Raw genomic sequence first — 6,000 nt, 5'->3', positions numbered from 1 at the left:
GTAAATGATGACTTGTATTGTCTTGGTAAGGATGGTGTGCTTAGGAGAGTGCCTTTGAAGAGTTAAATTGAAGAGATTTTAAAATCTTGTCACGATGATATGTGCGGAGGACACTTTGCACACGACGTCACTAGTAGAAAGGTTCTACAAGCTGGGTTTACTTGGCCAAGTCTTCATTGTGATGTCAAATACTGGTGTCAAACATGTGATGAATGTCAGAAAGCAGGACCACGATGGCTCATAGCTGAACCTTAGAACCCAATAAAGGTATATGGGCCCTTTGAGAAGTGGGGAATTGATGCCATAGGGCCTCTACCACGCACTCACTCAGGTAAAGAGTACATCATCATGGGAGTAGACTACATGACTAGATGGGCTGAGGCTATGCCGACCAATAGAATTATTGCTAAGGATGTGAGTCAGTTCATCTTTGACCACATCTGTTGCCGGTTTGGCACCCCTCTTGAAATACTATCTGATAGAGGACCAGGGTTTAGAGCAAACTTGGTAGGAGAACTCATGAAGAAGCTAAATATTCAGCATCAACACTCTACTCCTTACTACCCTCAGTGCAATGGTTTGGTGGAAAAGGTAAATGGAATCATTTGCAAAATTCTCCCCAAACAGGTACATGCTAGGCGCCAAGATTGGGACAAACACCTGAATGGAGCTCTATGGGCCTATAGAACCTCCTTCAAAACCACATTAGGGTACACACCCTTTCATTTGGTTTATGGAAAGGAGGCGCTTTTGCCCATTGAAGTGAAGTTAACAAGTCTTCGAATATTGGGTAGCCAGGTAGGCTCTCAAAAGGAGAAAGTACATCAAAGGATCATGGATCTAGAGAGGCTGCAATTGGATCGTGAAGAAGCCATCAACCACTATTCTCAAGAAGCAGAGAAGCGCAGAGAAAAGTTCAACAAAAAGCTAGCATCCAAAGACATCAAAAAGGGATCTCTGGTGCTTCGATATGACAATCGCTTCGACACTCGTAAGGATGGAAAGTTTCTTTTCCGATGGGAAGGCCCGTTCTTGGTCACCAAAAAGTTCAAAAATGGCTCTTACAGACTTCAAGACATTGATGGTAAAGTGCACAAGACCAGGACAAATGGATGGCGTCTAAAGTCTTATCACATCAGGATAAGGTCAGCTCTAGATCAAAGAAAGTAGGCTAGAGGCATAAATACCCCTAGCCAGGTTTGGGGGGGCTATGATCCGAGCCTATCACAAATTTTTGTTTATCATATTTTGTTGGTTTTCTTTGCTTCTAGAGGTTTACAATAAAAGAAAGAGTGAGAACAACCTCTTGGAAAAATTAAAAAAAAATGATTTGATAGGAATTTTTTCTTGACTAGTTCACCAGAGGTGAAAGGTAGAGGGAGAACCTAGTGGTAAAGGGAAGGGAAAATATATAAATGTGAAAAGAAAAGATATGATGTGGTTGTGGAGCCATGTACCCATGATTCAAGGGTCATGAGTGGCTCATATCATCATGGCTTTGGAGCCATATGATGATTCAAACAAATGGGACCCAAGTGGAAGACTTGGTAAAGGAAGGAACCAGACACATGATTTTCCTGAATTTTTTAAAAATACTTCCACTCCGATCCAAGAAAAATTTTCTTCATCAAAGTTGTAGCTGATGAGCTGGCAAATCTGGCCATATTTTTTTTATAATTTTTGCATCTACGATCTAGGAGATATGGCCAAAATGGCGAACGCCAGGTTTTTCAATTGTGGTGGAGACCACCCCCTCTACCTTTACACACACACACCCTTCCTTTTCCACATTGAGACCTTCTCTAAAAATCAGCCATTAGTCTTCTCACCCTCCTCTCCTTCCTCCTCTCTCTCAAGCTCAAAAACCCATCAAAATTCCTCTTCTAATCACCTCTCAAGTCATGCTTAATCTTGTTGTAATTCATAAGTTCTCATTCAACCCCTTTTTATTATTACTAGATATGTATTGATTTTATGTAGATTCTTTACATTTTAAAATAAGGAAGCTCTTGGACTCAAGCTATGGAGGAAGGAGTGAAGACAACACAAGTGATGATGGAGCTAATTGGTCAACAAATCACTTGGAAGGAGCTTCTTCATTGGTTGAATGTCCCTAATCAAGCTTCATTTGTACAAATTACACTTGGATCTTAACCTCACTCCTAATCACTCTCTTTCCTATATAAAGAGGCCTTCCCCTTTGTAATTTCAAGCCTCCCTCAGCCCCATTGAGTCTTTGTATCACTCACCATGAGCCCATAAGCTCATTCATTCACTCTATTCTTGCACATTCTAGAGTGCAAATTGTTTCATGCTAGTAACCTCTCCTCCTCTTACTTATGTTAATTAAGAGAAATCTTTTATATGTGTGTGAGAGTGCTTGATGTGATCTTGGCTAATCCTTGAGTGGTTGTTTTGTAATCTACATGACTATTTGTGTTGGGAGTGTTTGAAGTCATCCATTCCTTGTACACACACTAAGGTTAATGCTTCATTCATAGTGATCTCTCTCTCTCTCTCTCTCTCTCTCTCTCTCTCTCTCTCTCTTTGTGTAGCGGTCCTAGCCCACGCTTCCAAGACTAGGTGGTGCCCTTATCTCATTTCCCTTGTGGCGCAATGGAGTTTGTTTTGGTGTAGAGGCCGCCATTCCAAATTTCCTTCGTCAGTGGCAGTGGGTATTACAACTAGGTCCAACCTATGCTCTCATATAGCAAAGAGGCTTTAGTTTCAAGGTCCACCACTTGTCCAACCTTGCTTCCATTAAAGAAATAAGGGGCTATGTTAACATTGGCAAGCAAGGTAGCAAGGTCCTAAGGTGTTTCACCTTGGATATTGGGCATTATAACTAGGTCCACCACTTGTCCAAGCTATGGTCTGATATAGAAAGGGGATTTTCGTTTCAAGGTCCACCACGTGTTCAACCTTGAAAGACTCAAGGGATACTTGGACATTGGAAATCATAGTCCTATAGTAGTTGATAGGTGGCAGTGGGTATTACAACTAGGTCCAACCTATGCTCTCATATAGCAAAGAGGCTTTGGTTTCAAGGTCCACCACTTGTCCAACCTTACTTCCATTAAATAAATGAGGGGCTACGTAAACATTGGCAAGCAAGGTAGCAAGGTCCTAAGGTATTTCACCTTGGATATTGGGCATTATAACTAGGTCCACCACTTGTCCAAGCTATGCTCTGATATAGAAAGGGGATTTTCGTTTCAAGGTCCACCACGTGTTCAACCTTGAAAGCCTCAAGGGATACTTGGACATTGGAAAGCATAGTCCTATAGTAGTTGATAGGTGGCAGTGGGTATTACAACTAGGTCCACCACTTGTCCAACCTATGCTCTAATATAGCAAGGATGCTTTGGTTTCAAGATCCACCATAATTTCCAACCTTGCTTCCATTAATATAGCAAGGAGGATTTGGTATCAAGGTTCACCACTTGTCCAACCTAAGCAAACCTTTTCCATGTTGTAGCATGATTTTTTGTTTGAAGAGTATTTTTCTATAACTATGGATTTAACAATGTAATCTTTTTCACTTACAGGATGGACTTTGAATCTGGGGAGAAAGTACATATGATACTTGACAATGAAATTGTTGGTATTGGCTGTGTGTGTAGAGCAGATCCAGATTCCACTTGTGGTGGTACAAAGATAGGGCACGGAAATGTCTCCATACTAGTGGAGGAATGCTTGAAGGATGTGGTCCTACCTTTTCCTACAATGGATACTTCATCTCTCCAAGGCTCATTATGGAGTGTTGTTCGATGGTCAAAGCTTCTTTTGCAATCTTTTGTATTAAATGGGAACTTAATTGATCCACAGGAAAGCTACAATGGTGATGAAGAACATGATCATTACAATCCTCTAGTTACAGATGCAATACCTATGACAAGCCCAGAATTTGAAGCAATGATTCGAGAGTCTTGGAGAAATCAGAGGGTCCTTTTAAAAGATGACACAATGATGCAAACCATGAATGAAGGGACCATCTTATATGTATTTCCACATGATTATGTCAACTTTCAGGAACTTGGTCCTGATTGTGTGGGTGTGGGTATTGAAAGAGAAAATTCAAGCATTGATGATGTGGTTGAAGTGGGTAGCATCACTTTGCTAAAGTGGCCTATCAAGCAGACAACAATGTTGAATGGGAACCCATTACAACGATTTGTTCCTGTTGATGGCATGCATGCTACATATGAGGATGGATCCAACGATGACAATGTTGGAAAAAAACTTGATGAGAGTAATGTTGTCCAATTGTCAAGGAAGAGACGATACACTTTCATGAACAGGACTCAAAAATCAAAAGCAGCACCAGCTTCAACTTTTTACCTTTCAAACAAATCAATTCAAAGGGTATCATGCATTGATTGTTGTGCACAAAAATGTTCCCAGCTTGCAGATCGTGATATGGTGACAAGGTTACGACAACAGTTTTGGGGAGAGTCTCAAAAATCACGCACTAATTATGTTTATGATGTTCTTTCTATATGTTATCAGAAAGATGAGAAGTCACGATACCAATTCAGGCTAAATGGCTCTATTTTTTGTTGTAGAGCACGGTATGAGCTACATGGAATACCAAAGACATCATTTTATCGATACAAGGAGAACTTTGAAAATGGTGTGCGCCAATATGTACATGGGAACACATGTACATTGAGAAGGGGACTTCAACATACTAGTTTAGCAAGAGCACTACTAAATGAGTTTGTGGAAAACAACTCTGAGAAGATGCCACATAGAAGTAGAACACTGCTAGATGGCTCAAGAGAGACTCAATTGGTGATTCCATCAACATACAAACAAGTGGATATTTTATGTGAAATCAACACGACACTTGACCAAATGGGCTATGAGAAGAAGCTATCCCAATCTTCTTTTGGTAGAATTTGGAACAAAGAGTACCCACATGTCACTTTAACAAAGACGAGTGAGTTCTCTAAGTGCAATATTTGTAGCTCAATCAAGGCAAGGTTAGAAGCTAAACCTTCTCTTGAAGAGAGAGCTCTTCTCTTGAGGGAGAGAGAAGTTCACATGGCACAACAAAAGAGTTGCAGAATCCTATATTATTCATGGCGCACGTATTCAGAAACTCAACCACAAAAATATGTATGCATAATCCATGATAAGATGGATCAAAAGAAAACTGCCATCCCTAGATTACGCATTGTTCCCAAGGGTGTGGATTCAGGATATAATCTGCAGGTGGCATTGATTGGCATGATCACTCATGGACATGGAGAAGGTCATTACGGACACTTTGTCTTGAATGGTTTGTGCCAGCTGATCCAAATCTTACAATTGGCTCAATTGCTAATTGTTTACATAACCTAGAGAGGATAGATAAGCATCCTCTTGGTGATCTAGTAACAAATGGACTTCCAAGGAGCAATATTTCACTACTACATGCTTTGAACTCAAGGGATGCTTTGGACTACCATAACTTGAGTGATGGAAAAGAGCCCATTGTGCAGTCGTCAGAAATTGCAGAAGAGGAATTGGGGTCAACATTTCGCAGATTTCCAGAGAACTTGTTGCTACAATTGGATAATTGTGCAGGGGAAAACAAAAATAGATACTTATTTGCCTATTTGTCAATGCTTGTTGCAAGGGGTGTTTTCAAAACCATCCAGCTAGGATTTTTAATGGTTGGGCATACACATGAGGACATAGACGCCATGTTTAGTAGGTTTTCAAAGAAGCTGAGAGTTACACAAACCTATACTTTGCCACATTTGATGGATACATTATGAAACAGCTCATCTTCATCTCCAGCTCCATTTTTTCTCACAAAGATCCCCGATTTCAAGCAATATTGTGATGGCTATCTTTGTGATGGACAAGACATACTTGTTGGACATTCCAAACCGCTTCAGTTCAGGTTCTTTATGCAGGATGAGACACCAATGATGCAATATAAGGCACATGTAGGTGTATCAAGTTGGAGTGGAAGTATTCGCCTTTGGAAAACAGACACAGAAGGCAAGC

This window comes from Adiantum capillus-veneris, chromosome 8, assembly GCF_014529385.1.
Source record: "Adiantum capillus-veneris isolate H3 chromosome 8, ASM1452938v2, whole genome shotgun sequence".
NCBI classification, from domain to species: domain Eukaryota; kingdom Viridiplantae; phylum Streptophyta; class Polypodiopsida; order Polypodiales; family Pteridaceae; genus Adiantum; species Adiantum capillus-veneris.
The sequence above is the reverse complement of the archived record's forward strand: the minus strand, read 5'-3'. Positions refer to the sequence as shown.